This window comes from Sus scrofa, chromosome 14 (genome assembly GCF_054392235.1).
Source record: "Sus scrofa isolate SSC_HxYL_T2T_F1_AM1 chromosome 14, Sscrofa_HxYL_maternal_Yorkshire_Landrace_v2.0, whole genome shotgun sequence".
Lineage (NCBI taxonomy): Eukaryota > Metazoa > Chordata > Mammalia > Artiodactyla > Suidae > Sus > Sus scrofa.
The window spans coordinates 113,665,326-113,687,056 of record NC_139396.1 but is presented as its reverse complement, the minus strand read 5'-3'; the positions used below and the strand labels follow the sequence as shown (position 1 = coordinate 113,687,056).

General features: G+C 47.2%; 1 protein-coding gene across 1 annotated transcript in view; it reads left to right on the top strand.

The window, feature by feature from the left end:
* LOC102167823 (uncharacterized) overlaps positions 1–21,731 on the top strand; it is a 770,457-nt gene that overhangs the window by 684,260 nt on the left and 64,466 nt on the right. The window lies entirely within an intron of this gene.

Below are 21,731 nucleotides of genomic sequence, written 5' to 3'. Positions count from 1 at the left end.
GGCGAGAGAGGGGCGGGGCGGGGCGGGGCGCGCGGCGAGGGGCGGGTCTGGAGCAGAATCCTAGTTGTGGCCAGGGGCTCTGACCAGCGTCCCCTCCCACAGGGGCGCTCGCCCTGTCCTCTCCTTCCCCCCCTTCCTCCTGCCCAGAGATGCTCCAGAGACTGTGGTGCCCTCCAGCCTTTGACCTTCTTAGTTGTGCTGGGCCCTGTTCTGTAAGCCTGACCTGCTCCGAGGAAGCTGGCCACTCAGTGAGGCTGGGCTGCAGGGCTAGTTATTGTTCCCATTATGCAGATGGAGAGATTAAGTCCCGTAGACAGGAACTGGAGGACAACCAAGGAAAAACAAACAGGTTGGTCCTAGGGCTGAGGGCCAGCTGAACCAGCGTCAACCTGAGGTAGCTAAAGTTGTCCTATTTTGGAGGTATAGGACCTACCTATAAGTGATCATCCACTTCCACTCGCTGCTCAGTGGCCAGGAAAGCTGGGACAAAGTGGCCAGACTGGTCTTTGCAACCAGAGCAACTCTGATTCTGAGCCAAAGCTATCACTTATTAGCTGAGCCTCAGTTTCCGCAATTGTAAAATTGAAGCTCTGAAATAGAATGCTGTGTAGTGGAAAGAAAACAAAGGCAGTTGCCCAGGAGCCTCTTAGTAATGGTGAATTGACTTAAATCTGTATCTTGCGGAGTTCCCATCGTGGCGCAGTGGTTAAGGAATCCGAATAGGAACCATGAGGTTGCGGGTTCGGTTCCTGCCCTTGCTCAGTGGGTTAACGATCCGGCGTTGCCGTGAGCTGTGGTGTAGGTTGCAGACACGGCTCGGATCCCGCGTTGCTGTGGCTCTGGCGTAGGCCGGTGGCTACAGCTCTGATTAGACCCCTAGCCTGGGAACCTCCATATGCTGCGAGATCGGCCCAAGAAACAGCAAAAAGACCAAAAAAAATCTGTATCTTGCTCTCAAATGTGAGGTGGGCTAAACCCCGTTCCCACCCCTCGGCATGGAACTAGAATTGACCTGAGACTCCCCTCCCAACCATCATGAAGTGCTCAACATCAAGTCAGATACATTGTAGGCAAAAAAATGCAATGCAGTATTTTTTTCATCTCCCCAGTGGATGCCCCGCAGGACCTAAAGTAATGAGAGCACTCCTCTCTCCCCCTCACGCCAGGGATGGTGCTCCTGGAGCTGGCTTTTCTGGTCCAGAGGACTACAGCCACAGGGTCATCCCTTGGCAGTGTCTAGTCCTCCTGGCAGCCACCCCGCCCCAACCTGGACAGCTGAGGTGACCCAGCAGAGCACAGGATTGCAAGCAGAGCACAAGGATTGCACCTGGGAGTTTCAGACCTGAAAAGAGCGCCCTTTTGGGCTTCGCTAGTGATCATAATCACAGGCCTCTCAGGCCACCTCCCTCTGTTGTTTCCCTCCTAGCCTGACAGTGAAGTGGTTTCTGTCCCCACAGCCATCCAAGGAGCACTCCGTAGGGACAGGTCTCTGGAGTTCCAGAGCTTTGGCTTTTAGGGGAGTGGACAGTGTACCTAGCCTGGGCTCAGCTTGAAAGGGGGAAGGGGCAATTAGCAGGAAGCTGCAAGAGCGCTGGGATTCCATCGGTGGGGCTGGGTATCCTCTGTGTGTGTGTGTATCCAAATGACTTTTGCACCCAAGTAGATGTGCTGTGAAGCTGCATTCATTCAGTACTTGGGAACTGGGTGTAGAACCGAGAATCCCACTGTCTTGGTCCCTGCCCTTAAAGATCTAGCAGTCCAGTGGCTGAGATAGTCCTCGGGATCCCCAGCCTCCACCTCCTTTCTGGGTAGAGCTGGGGCCAGTCATCTCCAAGCTCCTGGGCCCTAGCTGGCTTCAGACAAGATAGAGCACGGCGGCTGAGCTTGGGCGCCCTCTGGTGGCAAAATCTCTCAGTTCCCCTCTTCCTCCCATCCCTCCCGCAAGCTCTTGAGGTCAGAGTGGACAAGGCTCGCCCCAGATCCCTGTGTAGATGCGAGATGCTATCAGGTTCAGTCATAAATCCAGTGGCCAGGACATAGACGCACACCGAGGTTGGAGCTCAGTGAAAGCCGCACGGAGCCTTGCTTCAAGTCCAACAAAAGCCAATGTCAAAGCCTCTAGTTTGTTTCCTTTTTGTCACAAAATTGGTTGCTGCTCTGGCAGCCTGAGGTACCACTGTGGGCTGGAGAGAAACCAGGGTCTCCTGCCTGGCCATGTCGCAGGGCAGACATCAGTGTGGGCCCTTCAGTGCCTACCGCTTCTTCCATTAATTCAGTAAAATACTCATTGAGCCCCTGTTCGTGCCAGACTTGGGATACATATTTAAAATACTTCAGTAAAGGAAGCAAAAACAGACAAACAAATGAAACAACCCAAACCCCTGTCCTCCTGGAAGTTACATCCTGGCGGCTGGGAGAAAAGAAGAGGGCAGGCATTAAACATAAGTAATTAAACGCATAATCTATAGAAGTTCTTTAAGTGCTATGGGAAAATGGGCCAGAGGGAAGAGGAGCAAGTTAGGATTTTAAAGAGGGAAGGCAAGAATCTGCAAAATGTCCACAGTTTGTCAAGCTATTTAAATGTACACCTCTGTACAGGTCAACACTCACCACAGGGGCACCTCCCAAATTCAAGGCAACAGGGTCCACCGCCCTTTCTCCTCTGTTGTTTGCTTATGCCACTATCTCTGCTTAAGAGGTTCCACCTTTCTTTCTATACCAGGAAACTCGGTTCTCCATCCAGTCCCAAAGCAATGCCACCTTCCATGTGAGATCTTACAGATCTCTTCCACACTCGGTGCTCAGACCTGCTGCTCCTCAAGGATACCTTAGGAGTTCAAGGTGACAGGGAGGCAGGGGTTAAAGATGGGTGTATCTCTAAGCCTTGATTATGTGCTATGGTCTCTAGACCCTAGTTCCCAGTCCAGATGCCCAGCCATGGCCTTTTGCCCAGCCGGGGCTGTTTACACCTTCAGGGTTCAGTGGCTAGCCTTTGGAGAAGGACCTTAGTACAGGGTTGAATGTTTGTACCCAATTATTGTTTTCTGGTATGAAACCAACAAGATGAGTTTAGGTGGTACTCTGAAAACATAGTTTTAGAAAAATGTAGATGTAATATATTTCTTTTTTAAAGTGATAAGAAAAAGCAGACATTTCAGATATTCCTCAGGATTGACGTCATCTTTAAGATACATGATTTAAGTTTTTTTAAAAAAGTAGGTTTAAATGAGCAAAGCATGTCATAGTATAGGTGGTTGGGAATATAGCAAAAATTCAGACAGTAATACAAAAAGAACTGAAGTTTAAAAATGCTGCCTAAATAACGAATTTTGTTTGTTTATTTGTTCTTTGCTTTTTAGGGCTGAACCCTCAGCATATGGAAGTTCCCAGGCTAAGTGTTGAATCAGAGCTGCAGCTGCCTGCTTACATCACAGCTCACAGCAACGCCGGATCCTTAACCCACTGAGCAAGGCCAGGGATTGAATCCATGTCCTTATGAATACTAGTCGAGTTTATTACCACTGAGCCGAGACAGGAACTCCCAAGAACATTTTTTTTTTTTTTTTTTTTTTTTTTTACTTGGTACTACCCTCTGCCCCACCACCTTTTTTATTTTTATTTTTTATTTTTTTAATTTTTTGCTTTTTAGGCCTGAACCCAAAGCATGTGCAGGTTCCCAGGATACAGGGCAAATTGGAGCTGCAGCTTCTGGCCTGTGCCACAGCTACAGCAACGCAGGATCTGAGCCGCATCTGCGACCTACACCACAGCTCATGGCAACACCAGATCCTTAACCCACTGAGTGAGGCCAGGGATGGAACCCGAAACCTCTTGGTTACTAGTCATTTCTGCTATACCACAAGGGGAATTCCACCTTTTTAAAAACAAACCATTTGGTCTCAAAATGATAAAATAGAATCATATGAGACAGGTATGGCATCTTCACTCTTGCCATCCAAGTGAGGCCAGAGAATGAAGACTCCCCTAAGAGGGCTCAGGTCTTAGAAAGAGGTCAGGGATATGTGTGGTCCCTCCCCCACACCCATGCCCCCCCACCAGTCATGAGTCTTCCTTCACACAGCTCTGACTGGGCCTGGAGGGGCACAGCCAGGAGACAGCTGCTGTGCCGTACCCCACCCACCCCCATTCTTCCGCCTTTGACACCTCCAACTGGGGTTCCCCCCCCCCGGGAACAAGGAGGCCCTGTGAGAAGGAGAAGAACAAGACCTCAGAGCCTTGATGCTGTCATCCGTGGAATGGGCCTTTTATATAGCTGTCAGTGCTGGCATTGGGATTTACTGAGTGTGAAAACACTTGGCACAGAGAAGGCCCTCGGAAAGATATTTTCATAGGGCTTCTGTTTGCTTTCTCTGAATGTGTCACATTTTCTTCCCACAAAGACCAAATTGACAGAATAATCCCTAACATCTCAGTTTTGAAGACAGGAGCCTGTGGTTCAGAGCAGTTCCAGGCCTTGATCAATATGGCAGAACTGGCCCAGGGCAAAGGCATGACTCTGGACCAGCATCTCTGGGCTGGAATATCGATGTGTCTGGGGATGAAATCACTTCTGAGGCAGAGGTCGAGGGAGTTTGGTACCCAGGGCCAGGGCCCAGCATCTGTCAGGCCGACTATATTTTCATTGACTTGATCTCAAATTGGCCTCAGGAGCCTGTTCCAAGACCCCCACTTTATCCGGAGGGAAGGACCCAAGGAAGCTGAGCCAGGGCTCCTGTGGGCAGGGCTCACCCTGGGTGAAGGTGCACCTCTAGCAAGCCAGACCTTCTGTCCAAGGCGGCTGCACCTGGATGGGCACTCCTAAGCAGAGGTGGTGTTCTTCTGGGGCATCCTCGTGTCGCCAGCGCCCACACCAGCTCCCATGATGCAACTGTGTCTGCACCCCACTGCACAAATCAGCAGAGTCAGGTCCAGATTTGCTCTGCCAATCCTAAGGCCACCCCTCTCTTCTACTATCCCTGCCTCTGAGAAGACTGGGCTCAACATTGGGAACTCCACTGAAGCTTCTGGAAGTGGAGTATGCCCTAAGCCCCTGAGTGACAGGAAAGGTGAGCCCTGGGGGAAAAATTAACATTCACACAGGTGTTACTCAGCATCCTCCTTTATCCCCACTACCTAGAAGGTGGGTTCACTGTTAATCCCATTCCCCAGATTTTGGAGCTAAGATCACACAACTGCTCTTTGGCAGAGCCAGGATTTTAAATCAACTCAGCCTGGCTCCAGTGTGGGGCAATTCCTGGTGAAGAATAGAAGAATGAGTTTGTCACATAAAATATAGGACACCCAGTTAAATCTGAATTTCAGATAAATGTGTCTTTTTTTTTTAGCATAAATATGTTCCAAATACTGCAAGGGACATACTTAAATGCTAAAAAGAATTATTCATTGTTCATCTGAAATTCAAGTTTAACTGGGTGTGCAGAATTTTTATTTGCTGAATCTGGTAACCCTACCCCAGAGTCTACACTCTTCACAACACAGGGGAGACTCTCTCTGTGGGCTCTCTGCCTGGGACTTCAGGACATGCGGGCACAGGCTGGGAAAGGTATTGGAAAGGCAAGTTTTGAAATCATATCACTTTCTCAGCGAGGGGATTTCTGGAGTTTTATTGCAACAGAATTTTATTATGCTGGAAAGTGGTGCATTAAGACAGTATGGGAATGATCTTTTTTTTTTTTTTGGTTCTCCCCTCTGCTGTGAACAGTTTAACAACATGCTAGCCCCATCCGTGACCTTCTAGGAATAGTTCTGGTTGTGCCCAAAACAAGGAGATGCACGCCTCGTCTCTCCAGCATCACCAGCCCTCTGCTTCCTCTGGTCTGGGCAGATATATGTGAAATCCAGCAATTGGCACCCTTTCCTCCTTTTGTTCTGTTTTAGGTTGCATGAGCTGTGAATGGGGGAAAAGGAGGAGCTGTCATCCCAGAATGAGCATCACTTGAGCAGTATCCTATCTGGAAGGATATGCAGATAAAGAAAGAAGTGAAGAGCTGCTGTGGGTTCTGGAGGAGGAGCTGGGCCTCCAGCCCACACAGCTGGTCCCCTGGTCAGAGAAGCCAGGATCCCAGCCCCACCGGCCCTCCTTGTTCAGAAGTAGGACTTGCACTTCTTTCTACACCTTATATCCCTGTAGCCAGAGCCTGAAGTCTTTCTGCACAGATGTGCTGAACAAGACCGCACACAGAGGCTGCCCAGAGAGGCTTTCAAGGCCAAGTGCAAAGGCCAGCCCCACTGGCAGCCTGGCCCAAGGAATAGAAGTGGGAGACAGGGTGATTGCCAGCTCCTCTAAGGTACTCATCTTCTCTCCTCTCCCCACAGCTCAGAAGCAGACTGAGGAGCATAAACAAATGGATCTTTGGAAGATCTTTTTGTTTGGGAATAATTTATCAATGAAATGTTGTACATTAGGGGTGTTGCTTTTAAACACTGCAAATTCAAGATGCTAACTGGGAGTTTGGGTCTCACCCACGAAGTCTCACTGGCTTCCAGCTTCCACAATCTTTCTCTTCTTAGGTTCCCAGAATGAAGTTTCCATATTTGCAGCCAGGCTGACCGATCTGTGATGCTCCTTTGTCTCTGTAGAGTACCCATGTTTTGCCTCACAGCCCTATGCTTGCCGCCAAGAGGTGCTCTACTTCCTTTATAAACCTACAATCCAACCTTCCCTCCATCCCCCCTTCCCCCACCCCTCCCTCCATCCACCTTTCCCCACCCATCCATCCATCTACATCTCTATACACCCACTCATCCATTCATCCATCCATCCATCCACATGGAACAGAAAGACACACCTTCTGGACCACAAGAGGAGAAAAATCTAGCATCAAAGACCCACATCCAGAGATCAGACAGCAAGTACTCACCTTAAAACAGACTAAAACCTTCACTCCATCCTCACCGAAAGAATAGCCTCTCTGAAAGGCAGAGGGGGCTTCCCCAGGAATGCCCACCCAGGCATGAGCTAGGGAGTACACCCTCTGAGTGCTCTTCAGCCTCCATTGTCCATCCCAGGATTTTCTTCCATAAATTACAATGAAAGAAAAAAAAAAAAAAAAAGAAAGGAAGGAAAAGAAATAGCAAAGAAACAAAGCTTTATTTCTCTGTTTACCCCTCTGCATTTAATGAGCAGTTGTTAACATGACTGAAACCATCTGATGATTTTTGCCAAATGGAAAAATCTCCCTACAGGGGCAATAAAACAAATATTCAGGATAGAGAGAGGCAGTCATAAAAGGCATTACCCGGCTGTAAACAGAGGCGGGTGGTGGTGATCTATTAGCCCGGCCTCGGCAGCTTTCAACAGAGTTCTGAGATTCCAGGAGGGGCTCTGACCCGAGGCAATATTTACTTCTGTGGCTTCTTGGGAAGGTCAGTGTGGGTATAATTCTGTCTACCAGTTGACTGGAGTTGAGGTTTTGAGCAGGAAGCTCCAACCCTGAGCACTCGTAACTCAGGAGGAGTCAAGCAGGCAGCCCTGCCCAGAGAGCGCCAAGAAAAGCATGCTGTGCTGTCTTGGCTGGATGGTGAGGGTCTCTGCATGCCCAGGCCATTATCAACAGAGATGGATGGCCACTGTACTCGGTCCCACAGCACCACTGGTTTGTGAAGCTGCCAGTTGTGTTTTGTCCCCGAGCTCCCAGGAGAGTACATCCTTGTCTGATATTCCACCATGCAGAGATGGCAGCCTTAGTTGTATAATAATCTCAAACCTCGGTAGAGAAAACCTGTGAGACCTCGCAAAAATCTTGAAGTTGGAAGGAACATCAAAGCATAAATTTAAGAAGGCAGGTGTCTTTCTCTAGGAACCTAGCCCCAAGGAGGATGCAATTCACCTGGAGGTCTTGGGTGTGGTATCAACTGCAGTGTGTTGAATGTCATGGGAGTTGCCCGGCAGCACTGTAGGGCAAGCATGCTTGTCCCCCTCTTCAGGTGCAGACACCTGGGCCCCCAAAGGGAAGGGGCTTCCTGACACCTGCAGAGCTGGCAGTGTGGACGAGATTCTGCCCAGGGCTCATGCTATGGCCGACATGTTGCTGTCACACCCCTGGTCTGGGTGTGGAGGTGCCCAGCCTTTGGTCACTTTGGATGTGGAAGGGCAGATGCCCCCAACCCGAGGCCCACTTTGGGGAGCACCAGCTGGTGTGCAGTAGGGGTCTGTAACCTCACAGTTAGGCTCTGCCATAGAGCTGAGAGACGTTTAATAAACCTGCAGAAGACCTGACAACAGAGACCGGAGTGGTCTGTGTCTGAGGCCTGCCATGGGGTCTTCAGCCTTGGGGGCCCAGGCCAGCTGGGAGCCCCCATGTGGGCCACGGGCTCTCTGTTCTTAGCCATCAGCACCTTCCTGGGGGACTCCAGGCATGGCTGACTGGAGGCCCCCTGCTGCCTGCCTTAGCAAACCTGAAATCCTCATTGTCCAGGTCGTGCCCAGTTAGTTTCTTCTTCCTCTTCTTCCTTTTGGTCTTTTTTGGGGCTGCACCCATGGGGTAGAAGCTCCCAGGCTAGCGGTCTGTTTGGAGCTGTAGCTGCTGGCCTATGTCACAGCCACAGCAAATGGGGATCCAAGCTGTGCCTGCGACCTACACCAAAATTCAAGCAACATCAGATAATTAACCCACTGATCGAGACTAGGAATGGAACCCATGTCCTCATGGATACTAGTCAGGTTTGTTACCGCTGAGCCGTGATGGGAACTCTGAGTTTCTTAGAATTACAATGGTTGTAGGAGCTGGAAGAAGGGGTAGGATCTGCTTTTCCCTTTTGGTGGAGCCAGAAGCTCTGAGGGTGGCACTCTTCCATTCTGTGTAAGTGCAGGGAATGCCGGCAGTTATTATTATTATTATCATTAACAAGGTCTTCTCAGTTTACAGCTCTTGGTGGTTTATGAAGCAGTTCTCACATGCATTTCTCTCTCCCACTGAATCTAAGTGAGGTGGGATTTCTCATCCTCTTTTTACCAACAAGAAATGAGTCTAGAACTCAAAGCTTGGGAAAGGTGATTCAGAAGGTGGGGGGAGAGGCAGGGTTCTGGGGGTTGTTAGGCCCTCAGCTGTAGGACCTCTAACTGGTGCAGATGTTGAGGGGGCCCGGAGCACTGTCAGAAAGGAACAGGTCACACAGGGGTGAAGGGGGCCTCTTCTGGATCCTTCGGTAGGTCTGACCTTAGCAAGATGTTGGGAAAACAATTCATTGCCAGCAGTCACTATTGGTCACTCCACTGGGGGGCTTCTCAGGCAGGTGTCTGCATATAGCTGGTCCCTGGCTCAGACCTGATAGCAACATAAGTTTTGAACCCCCACCACTCATCTCTACACCCTATACCCCTGCTATTTTCAGCCTGGCTCCTAAATAGGCCCTGTTTTTTGTTTTTTGGTTGTTGCTTTTTTTTTCCCCCCGCCTGTGGCATTTGGAAGTTCCCAGGATAGGGGTTGAATTGGAGCTGCAGCTGTCAGCCTAAGCCACAGCCACAGCAATGCTGGATCCTTAACTTGCTGAATGAGGCCAAAGATCGAACCTGCACCTTCATAGATACTAGTTGGGTTCATAACTCTCTGAGCCACAATAGGAACTCCCCGCTAACAGGCTCTTAAATGGGAGCTTATTTTCTGTAAGCCGCAGTCCCTGGATTTTGGGCAGTCTTGGTTTCAGTGAGAACCATCTTGTCTGCAGGCCTAGGAACTGATAGGAGATGGGAGTGAAGATAAATTGGTCTCTTTATGCAGTGGAAACATTGAGAAAGGGAAGGGGGAGGTGGCAGGAAACAGGAGGGCAGAACAGGGGAGCTGCCCTGAGGTCCATGGAGGAAGGACACTTCCCAGGAGCAGTATCTTGTGTGTATCTGTCAGTCAGCCTCCCTGGAGCCGGCCTCCAGTTCCAGGACCCCAGGGAGAGCAGTGAGGGTGGGGCCAGGCCCGAAAGGACTGCCACCTGTCCTGCCTCCACCCCAAGTGCAGGCATCTCCCCCCGAGGCCACAGAGGTGAGACCCTCCTTTCCCCTCCTCCCACTCAGCCTGCCGAGGAGTGTCCTTGCCCCAGAGTACATCTGGGGCCAGGAGGTAGCCCAGGCTGTGAACAGCTGGATCAATTCTGAGGAAAAAAAAAAAAATCAACTTGTTTATTCAGGCAGAAATGCTTCATGTTTGCAAAATTTGACCTCTCTCTTCCTAAGTTACCAGATGGTAAATATGTTTAATCGGCAGATAAGAAAAAGGGAAGAAATCAGACTGGACGGGGAGCTACCTGTCAGCAGACTCTCCATATGGCCTGTGCCCAGGAGGAGGGGCACCAGTTGGCAGCACCCAGTGTACCCCAGGAGAGAGCCTTCACCTCCCTAGCCCAGCCCCCCCCACCACCTTTCCAGCCCCCTCCACCTTCCAAGCCCCGCCTACAATGTCCACTGTGGGGCCCTGGAACTTTTAGCAAATGCGAGGTTCAGCTCAGATCACAGCCGAGGAGGGAAGCGATGCAATCAGCATTGCAGCCAGCCAGAGTCTCCACCCAACACCCAGGCACCTTGGACAGAACCCACTTGGCCTAAGTGACTGTAGATTCGGGACACTTGAGAGCCCAGCAGGAGTGTGAGCCCCACACTTTTTGCCTCTGGCAGGTTGGCTCAGGGAGGGTGAGTTTATGGTGAGAACCAGCCAGCAGCCACTAAAGGCTCTGTGCTCTCACCCAGTAAACTCCCTGCCTCCGGGAATCTATTTGGGGAAAGAATCTGAAAAGGCACTTCTCCTGTCCTTGGGTGCCCAACAGCCCCTCTGCACACGCTTTCCTTCTTCCTTTTCAGGGGGTGGTTGGAGGTCCTGGTAGAGGCTGGCCCCCAAGAATATGGCTTTTGTGCAGAAGTTGGCATGAACTCCCTAAACTCCCTGGAAACAATTCTGCTTCCTGGAGGAAAAGTCTTCCAAGCTCACCTGATATATACATGTTGTCCCCCTCCCTCTGTGGAAGACGAGAAAACTGAGGCTCAGGGAGTTTGTCATGAGTAGATGGAAAGCATGGGATTTGCGCTCATGTTCAACCCCAAATCCCTTTGTGCTGCACGAACCATTTCAGGGCAGGAGGAAAGGGGCGTCTCGTGATGGGTCTGAGGTCTTGAGCTACAGTAATATGCACAAGGGGGCTAGAGGGTGGGGAGAGGGCTGGACGGCAGAGGAGAGGCAAAACGCAGGGCTGATTTGAAAGGTAGGATGAAGGAAGGGGTTTCCGAGCTAAATGCTGAAGACTGAAAAGATGTAAAAAGTAAAGATAAGGTGGGTGGAGGGAGAGGGTTAGGGGAGCAAAAGAGAGGGTGAGGGTGCTGTAGACACCTGGGGACACCTAGGAACATGATTTGGTTGAGTATCAGGTGCGTGAGGGGTGATCCAGGGCTAAACAGAGAAGCCAGATGTGATCAGGTCACAGAGACCTTGAGTGTCTGACCAAGGAGTAGAGAAGTGTTCCTTGCTGTTCCCACGCTCCCAAGCCCGTGGACACAAATAGGCTTCATTTGCAGGAACTTTCACTCTCCCCACTTTGACTGGAGCCCCCACTTCAATTGTTCTGAGGGCATCTGGCTGCAGCCAGGTATTTCAACTCACCTGCACAGCTGTTGGAGGACATGCTAACACTGGCACTGCTCCTGAGACCAACCCTAAAGCCACTGTTGGTGCCATGGGCTGAGTGAGCCCCTCACGTCTCAGCTGCCAAGGCAGAGGCTGTGCTCTTCTCTGTGCCAAGGGCACTAGCAAGAGCAGAAGCTGGGGGCTGGCAGGGTTCAGAATCCAACATAGGCTCTTACAGATGGCTTTTTTTTCTCTTCCCTATTTTTTACTCCTGGATGTTTTTCAAAACCTAGTAGGATACCGGCGACGTCTGGTCAGAGGAATGACCCCTCTTTGTCCGCTGCTCCACACTCTGTCCCTCAGAGCTTCCATCTGCCAGTCTCAGACCCAGTCCGAGGGGCTTGACGAGGAAGCAGGTTGCCTCCTGCAGCCCTTCTGTCCCACCACCTTCAGCTTCATGTCACTGCTTTTCTCTCCAGACCCCCTCTCAGCCATCTGAGTCCAGCAAGTGCATCCTTGGCAGGACATGCCCAGAATGACCAGAGCCCCCATGATTGGCCTCAGTGGACTATGGCTGAGATTGCTGTGAAGTTTGGGAGGCAAAAGGGGGGCCCTGAAAATGAGTGAACCCAGGACTATTAGGAGCAGAGACCACGTCTTTATTTACCTGTGTATTTTGTTAATGTGCAGAAAGTTTATTCTGGAGTGTTCTGTTTTTTTCAGGAGTGTGAAAGGGGAGGAAAGGAAGCAGGGTTGAGCAGAGGGCATTGTTAGGCTGTGATGTAGCCTTAAAAAGATCCCAGTTAAGAGCCCTGACTCTGAGGCAAAGGCTCAAGCTCTGGTCTGATGGGTGGCTGGGTGTTAGCATCGTGGGAAGATCTGATCATGGATGAGGCTGCTCTTTCCAGCTGAGGGCAGCTTCTGATGGGGTGGCTGTGGATGGCCTTCAGTCACTTGGAAGCAACAAGCCCTTCAGGCCAGAAGGGGGACCTGGTGGCCCATCACAGCACAGACTACAGTCCACCCCTTGCCTTGCCAGGCCCTGTCTCTCAGGAAGGCTTTTCTGTTAAAAGGGGTACCTGGCCGGTTAAGGTGCGGGTGGTCCATTTGGACAAGCTGAGTGGACAAAGGCCTCTGAAATCTCAGGGTGTCTGGTGGAGTTTCATGGGATACCTTTCAGAGTAGCGGTTTGGCTGTGTTTAAGATGCAGTGTAATTTTAAGAAATTTTTATAATGGAAACAGCAGGGATATAAAAATACCACTGGCTTGTTAGAACAGAACGTCTACAGACCTTTTGCAAAGGTTTCTGTATCAGCCAGTTTTTCGTCACAAGCGACTAGAACCCAAATGAATAAATTCAGGCCCAGGCAGGGGAATTTACTATTTCTTTTAAATGGACCGAGGCAGGAAGGGTAGACGTGCTTGGGTAAGATCAAGCCTCTTCTCTCTCTCCCCCTTTGCATATTTAAAGTGGTGAAAGGAGTTGCTCCAGAGAAGAGGATGTGGCCCCCTCCCACATTTCACACCTGGGCTTGGTCCTAAAGCATGTGCGGGGAGGTGGGGGGGGGGGTCAGGGGGTGACCTCAGTGGGGCCCCTGAGCAAGGAGAGGGGAGGAGCGGGGGTGGGGGGTGGGGGGCATGCCTGGGAGTGCTGGCTGGCCAGCCAGGGCCCCAGCGGGGCAGCCAGGGCCGTGGCAGATCTGGGTCGTATGGCTGCTGTCCCGATCCTGGTGGAGGGTCCTCGCCTTTCAACTTGCCTCCACTCCCTTTCCTCCCCAGCTGCTGCGATGTGGATAAGGTCAGGCCCAGAGAGGGGAACTAGCCAGAGCAGAAGCAGGGGGCTGGCAAGGTGCAGACTCCAACGCAGGCTCTCACAGCTCCCTTTTTTTTCTTCCCTATTTCTCACTGCTGGATATTTTTCCAAACTTAGTAGGATACTGGGGACGTCAGGTCAGAGGCAGTAATAGCCTTCTTCTGGGTCACCTGGCCTGGCAAGGCCCAGGAGGACTGAAGAGCCGCCTTGCAGGGAAGCTCATCCAGCTGCTTTGAGGGTTTTGGTCCACACGGGCGCCTTAATCCTGAGCTGACAGTAGACGAGGGGGGCATGGATGACACCAGTAGCCAGGTGTCCTGGGAGCCAGGTCTGGGCATTACCAACATTCATACAGATGTGCCAGTAAGTCCACAATTGACCCTTCTTGTCTGGTTACTACTGTCTGTTAATATCCAGGCAGTACCATCAGTGCAGGAGACATGGTGGTGAGAGAGGTGAGGAGGTGAGCTGGGGTCTCCTGAGCATCTGCTGTGTGTGGGCATGCTCCCGAAATAGACACACCATGGATATCTTAGTTGACACATGAACTCTCTGAGGCAGGCAATCGCATCACCATTTGTTAACCTAAGAAAGAGAGAGGCACGGGAGTTATTAATCGCTTGCCCAACCCTAGAGCTAGTAAGTGGCCAGGGTGAAAATCTATGCCTGGGAGAGCCACATTGCCTGCCTCTGTCAGGTAGTGCTCCTGCTGTGTTCTGGTGGAAATCACTTAGTGCTGAGCCTCCCTGCTAGTGTCCTCACCTGCAGATAGGGCTGACAAAAGCCTTTGACCTCAAGAAATAGGTCTATGTGAAAGTGCTTTGTAAACTGGGAAGCAGTGTGCCTGTTGCACCTCGAGGCATCACGATTCTTACTATCCCACTATTCACGGCTCCTCCAAAGTTGCAAGGGCACATCTGGTTGCTTGCTTTTGATTCAGCCAGAAAAGTCTCAGAGGGTAATGGGAACACTGACTCCTCATTCCACTGACGCAGCACCTGCTGTCATCTGTAGACAGGCAGTTTTGCAGAGGAAGCTCTGAATGCAGAGCTTGGGAGACCTCACGGTCACTGGGGTGATCAGCCTCTGCTTTCTCCATCTTGGTACCCTGATGCCCGGTGGCTGCAGAGTACAGAGGATCCTTCCAAGAAGTGCTTGTTAAGTGAACCAAGCGGTGGATGTGGGGAGAGAGGCCAGGTAACCTGTCCAAAGTCAGAGAGGCTGGGGATCTGAGCCCAAGTTTCCTGATGTTCAGAGTGAGCAGATTTGACAAGGAGAGCTGTTAAAATAGAAAGAGCTGATCCCCAAACTATGTGTCTTTTTTTTTTTTTTAAATTAACCCTGGTGGGTGCAGTGGTGGAAGGACCTGAGTTTCTTGTTACAAAGACCTCAGCAATCCCACCTCTTCTCCCCATCAATCTGCAAACACCAAGATCTCTGAGGCCATACAGGTGCCAGATGCTTCTCCAGCCCAGTGGGGCCTGGGAAGCACAAATTGATTTACTTCTCTTTCAAGGAAGGCAGAGCCCAGATGCACTTGTAGCTAGTATTTCTGTTTGTTTCCTCCCCAAGAAAAGCACTACTAAAGGCGCCTACACATTCCACACCCTCTTTTCAAGGCCTATTAATAAGGAGCCTGGGGCCAAATCATAAACATGGCAAACTCCGTAACCACCAAGGCCAGCAGAGTAGGGGCTGCATTAAGAGAGAATTTCAGCAAAATGCTGCACGGTTCCTAAATTTGTACCAGATGAGTTCCAGAAGATTAAAGTTATTACAATAAAGCCCCAGGGAATCAATCACGCTCTGCCATATAACCTTCTCGCTTTTACTTCATCATTCACACAAATCACTTTCTCCAGGGCCTTGAGAAGGATGTGGACTCCATGGAGTTAAATGTGGCAAAGGGCAGAGGGACAGCTTCAGCCTCACGGGTTCAGCTGACCCCGGGGCGTTCCAAGCTGGGCTGGACTTCAGGTTGGAAAGCCCCAAAGAGTGGGGAGAACTTGGCCTGGATGGGCGGCTGGGACTGGCATGTGGCTTATTTTGTGACTCTTTATAGCGGAGAAGGGGAGCGCAAGAAGGGAGGGGCGGGCTCCCTAACTTCCCAGCCTGCCTGGGCATGGTCATTGTCCAAACCTTGCTAAGAAACAGGCTAAAAGAGGCTTGGTAAGTTGGGAAGCATGGCACAGTTTTGTCTTCTGATGTTATTTTGATGTTTTTTACTTTTTTTTTCCCCCTAAAATTTCCTCCCTTCCTTCAAAGATAAATCTCCTGTATGCTCAGGAACTGGGAGCCCCCTGGCTCTGGGCTCCAGGTTCCTGTCTTGCAGAGGACCCTGCTGCTGCTTGTGTTACAGGCTTCAGGTCCCCTTTAAGGAGATGAAACCAAAAAGCTGTTGGCCATGTCTCACTGTAATGCCCCTTCCCCCACCTTGACCAGTCTGGGCTGCTCACTCCCTGCTAGAGAAGGAATGTTGCCCATTCCTTACCCATCACCATATAACTTGTTCCCCGTGCAAATAAGGTATCCTGCCCAAGACCAATCAGAAGATCAATTGCATCTCCACTCAGGTCACATTGTGGGGTATAAAGACTATTGCAGAGTAAGCTGGGCCCTCTTTTTAACCTGTGCTAGCCTGAGTTCTCTCTCCATCTCTGAAAATGCACGTTCACTTTAATAAGTTTGTAAAAGGTCCACCGTTCCAAGGCTCAGTGAGACAGGGACGGAGGAAACTGTGACGGTATCACTTGGCCGGTAGTTCTCTCTCCAAGAGGCCACCATGATTTCTTCATGCTCCTACACTCCTGTCCTGGTGGGGAAGGGAGCCCAGTGCTCATTTCTCACGGTGCTTCTGAGACCTGAGAGCAGTGCTCAGGGCTGCTTTCCAGCAGAGTCCCAGAACAAACCACCTCTCAGACCCAGACCTGCCTGGTGTCTCTGCTTGGCAGCTACATCTTGCTCCAGCCCCATCCTCTATAAACATCCCTAGCTTGGCTGCGCACAGTAGGCTCTCTATCCAAGCACTCTGTCCCAATCCATTCTCTTCAGATAAGACCCTGCTCTCAGCTTCAGAAACATGGTTGGACCCAATGACCAAGAAAGACTGTCACCTTGGCAGCCATTGGCGCATCACCCCACTTCGCATTTATGCATGTTTACTTAAGCTCATATTTAATTTAGGATTCATGCATCATTATCTGTGAGACTTTTCTGTACTCTTTTTTTTTTCCCCCTGTGTTATCTCTTTATTTTTCCTGTCAGAATTGTATTAGCTTTCCAAAAAATAATTGAGAGTCTTTTTTCCCCCCTCTGTTTCCACGCTCTGGATCAGATTAAATATGTTTGAAAAAATCTAATCCAGAAAAAAGTTTGGATCAGTGCTTTATAGGGTATAGTTCTTTGAAAACTATTTGAGTTTGCTCTTTAAGCTTTCTTATCTCTCCTTGAGTTCATTTTAATCATTTGTTTTTTCCTGGAAAAGAGGACATTATATTCAGGCTTTCAGAGTCATTAACATGTTTACATATATAATTCTGTTCCTTTTAAAAAATATATAAAAGTTTGGATAGTTGTGCTTTCTTTATTTTTTCCCCACCTTCCTTTCTTTTTCTTTTATTAGTTTATTTTTGTTTCTTGATTAGGCAATAAATATTCTATCCTATCCTAGCCTGTCCTGTCCTATTCTATTCTCTTCTCTCTCCCAAAGAAACACCCTTTATGTCATGATCAGGTGTGTACTGCTTTTCTGTGGTAACTTCTTAATTTGCTTATAGTCTATGTTTAATATTCTATTTAGCAAATTTCATTAAAATTTTTTGAATGGAATTCTCAATTCACTTGTTTTGTTTTTTTCATTTTTTTTTACTAAAACTGTTAATGACTAGACATTTTCCTGAGATTATAGCTATAGCAGAATCCCCAAATTTTTGATAAGGAGTTTTAAGAAAGTTCAGTGAGCTATATTAATTTTTTCTTTGACCAAAGTTTTGTTTAGGGACTTTTTTAAATTTCAAAGTTGTTTCTTGTTATTATTTGCCATGACTAACCTTTATTATGTATTTCTAGTCTGACTCTATTGGTGGTAGAGAAAGTGGCTTCTGCTATTTTTCATTTTACTTTTTAATGTGAGATTTTTCTTCATGAAATAATGTAATAAAGTGGACAGTAGAAAAGGATGTAAATTTATTGTTTGCAATGCTTGGAGATCTCTTCATATAAATAAACATGTGTTAATATAAATAAGTGTATGTGTTATATAGGATCAATCTAATTAATTACATTAGATTCTCTGTATTTTACTCATCCCTAATTTCTTGATTTACTGAATTGAATGAGAGAGCTACATTAAAATCTTCTAATGGTTTTTAGTTTTGCCAAATTTATACTTTTATTTACTCTGGATTTTACTTTATTTGTGCTATGATATTTAATAAGTAAAAATTACTGTAAATCATTCAAAAATATACAATATTTTATATTTTTATGTTGAATATTTATATTGAGTACAATGTTTTATATTGAATACTGTTTCATATTATCCTCTTTTTTAGCCCTAAGTGTAACTATGTATGATATAAACACATAGATCTCTATTTGTGTACAATGAACTGGAATATTTTTGCTCTTTTCTTTACTTTCAACCTTCCTTTATTTTAATAGCATATCTTTGCAGAATGCCCGAGGTTTGTTTTGTTTTGTTTTGTTTTAGTCCTGAATGATCGCCTTTCTTATATGAGTTAGGTTTATACATTTATATTTATTGTATAAGATAGATACTGGAGGAGTTCCCGTTATGGCATAGTGGAAACAAATCCGACTGGTAACCATGCAGTTGCAGGTTCGATCCCTAGCCTCATTCAGTGGGTTAAGGATCTGGCATTGCCTTGAACTGTGGTGTAGGTCTCAGACGTGGCTTGGATCCTGTGTTGCTGTGGCTGTGGCTGGCAGCTATAGCTCCGTTTCGACCCCTAGCTTGGGAATCACCATATGCTGTGGGTTCAGCCCTAAAAAGACAAAAAAAGAAAGATAGATACTGGAAAACCTAGCTTTAGTATTCTTTTTAATGTTTCTTTGGTGTTTTAATTTCTTTTTGTCTTTTGGACTATAGTCTGTTTTCTTTCACCTCAAAAACCATCATTAGTAATTAGGAAGGGTTATAGTTGATTTAATTTTTATTTTATAATTTAATTAAAAATATATATATATCACCATGTTATAAGATTTGATATGTTAGTACAGTCAGGTAGAAAAATACCTGTGATTCAAGAAATTTCCATGATTTGACTTCAATTATTTTGTCTCTACAGAATCACTTGTGATCTATTGTTATAATGTCAAATATCTCCTCACCTCACCCCTCCAGTCTGTGAAAACTATTCGGTAACAAATTTCTCTAGTCTTTCTGCCCACGCTGATCAAAGCTAAATGGGGTTTACCCTCCCGTCTCAAGGGCGTGCCAGCCGCTGGCCCTCACCCTCCTCACTGGAGGGTCCTGGGGACATTTCCTCAGCCAGACGGCACTGTCCTGGCCTGGCTTGCTTTCTGACGTGACGACCTCTCTCCCTGAGCTCAGTTCCAACCAAGGTGTGTCTGATGCTAGTCTGCAGAGGTTGTGGAGTGAGGCAAAGATTTTCCTAGCTTTGTGTAGAAGATTATTTTTCCTTTTTTTTCTAGATTGAGTTCTTTTGGTTCATTTGAGAAATTACTGGGCAAGAGGCTTAGAACATTTACTTGAAATGCCATTTTAAAAATTTTGTTTATTTATTTATTTACTTATTTTTCCTTTTTAGGGCCGCACCTGAGGTATATGGAAGTTTGTATAGGGGTCAAATCAGAGCTGCATTTGCAACCTATACCACAGCCCACAGCAACACTGGATCCTTAATCCACTGAGTAAGGCCAGGAGTCAAACCTGCATCCTCATGGATACTAGTTAAGTTCTTAACCCACTGAGCCACAATGGAAACTCCTGAAATGCCATTTTTAATTACCCTAAATCTTGCTGTCTTCTTCTCTAGGATGCAACTCTTTGAAGCAGGAGGAGTGTCTTTCCCATGTTTGGGGCTCTGTCTATCACCTAGTCTGGCCCCCAAGAGGGCTCAGGACATGTTTGTGGAGCCCATGCCATGACCACGTGCAGGACGGACTGGCCAATGGAAGCCTCTGGCCCACAGCAGTCAGTTCATGGTCAGGTTCTGAGTCTGGGCACAGTTGCTACCAACCAGACCATCGGCCCTTTCCGTGTTATAAATACCGAATTTGGACAATGTGACTCTTCATCTAACTTTTAGCTTATTGTAGCTAATAGTATTGTTTTGAGATGAGAACCTGGAGCACATTATGTTAAGTGAAATAAGCCAGGCACAAAAAGACAAATACTGCATGATCTCACTTCTATGTGGAATCTTTTTAAAAAGTTGAATTCATAGAAGTAGAAGGCAGAATGGTGATTGCCAGGAGCTGGGGAGTTGGAGAGAATGGAGAGATATTGGTCAGAGGGCACAAAGTTCCAGTTATGGGGATGAATAAATGCTACAGATGTAGTGCACAGCATTGTGACTGTGGTACCATATTATTATGGTACCAATCATGTTGACCTTCAACATAATTGAAGTTGGCTAAGGCAGTAGATCTCAGGTGTTCTTCCCACACACATAAAAAATGGTAACTATAGGAAGAAGTTGAAAATGTTAATTAGCTTGACTGTATCATTTCACTAGGTATAGGTATGTCAGAATATCATGTGGCAGACCTTAAATATATACATTTTATTTTTAAATAACTAAACAATTACAAATACTTCAACATAAAAAAGGAAGCTTTATTTTCCAAAAAAAAATTTACTCTTTAAAACACATATTGAAAAAAAAATTAAGGTGCACACTTTCTCATGATCTTGATTTTATTATGAAAAAGTCCAGAAATTGTTTGGGAAAAATAATTAATGGTCAATGTTCCAAATGGAAAGTTTAACTTCCATTGAAGAAGAACCATTTTCAAGTTCATATAGGCGGTAAATTAGCCTCTGGAGCAACAACACTGTCCTCAAGAGCCTCAACCATCTGGAGAAGTGGTTTCCATGTGAAAATTTACAGTTGCTTGATTGTATTTTAGTGCTTTTAGTTTGGTTTCTCATGAGAAATTTCCTTTTGGTGAAGTTAGTTAAATTTCGACATGCCTTGCATGGGGGCCGTGGTTCCAAATTCTCATTAAAAGAGAGTTAATGCCTTGGCTATATGTAGATGGTCCCTCCTTTTGATGGAATTTAATCGAAAAATGGACGTCTGCTTTTTTTCTGAAATAAATTGCTGTTCTAAATTTGAAAGACTACTTCTAGATTATTCTATTTTAATCACCCTGACAAATGCTGGTATAGAAATCACTTTCAGGAGTCCCTGTCATGGTGTAGCAGAAACAAATCCAACTGGGAAGGATGAATTTGCGGGTTCAATCCCTGGCCTCTCTCAGTGGGTTAAGGATCCCGAGTTGCTGTGAGCTGTGGTATAGTTTGCAGACATGGCTTGGATCTGATGTGGCTGTGGCTGTGGCTGTGGCCAGCAGCTGTAGCTCTGATTCGACCCCTAGCCTGGGAACCTCTGTATACCACAGGTGTGACCCTAAAAAGCAAAAAACAAGCAAAAAAAAAAAAAAACCACTTTCTTTTTTCTTTTTTATCTTCCCTCTCTTCTCTTCTTTCTGTTTTTTTTTATAGTCATAAATGATGAATGGATTCGTAAATTTAAAGAATTTAATGTTGCATCAGTAAGAAGGTAATTGTGTACATGCCCATTTCTCTATTTGGTAATTTTTTATTGTTTAGAAGCAAAAGATGGATAAAAAGATGAAGGCCACCAATCTAATATACAATATTAGGAACAGTGTAGCTTGTTATTGATAAATGCACTGCGTTATGTAGGCTTTGTTTTGGTCAACAGGGCTTTCTCAAGTCTGTCTGATGTTTTTGTTGTAATTTCCTTGGCCATTATTGACTTGAAGGACTAGATACAGTACTGAAAGATAAAGGAAATTATTGAGTAAAATCATTCCATGGGTGAACAACTTGTCTAGCAATGAAAGGAAGTTCTTATTTTTGCATAAGCTGAGGAAAAAAAGGCAGTTGTGGATACTGCTCCCAAGCAACATGCATGCTTTTAACCAAGGGATCACAGCCTGCCCCTACCCCTCCGCCCACCCCCCCCCCCCGCCTCCTTCCAGCTGGGAATCCCTCCATGCCTGCTTAGACTCAGTTAAAGGAAATCCTAACCTTATATATTTCTATTTTATTATTAGGATTTAAGTACCTGTACATTTGTGCACTTTAAAACCTTTTAGTTGTTGCACTATGGTTTAC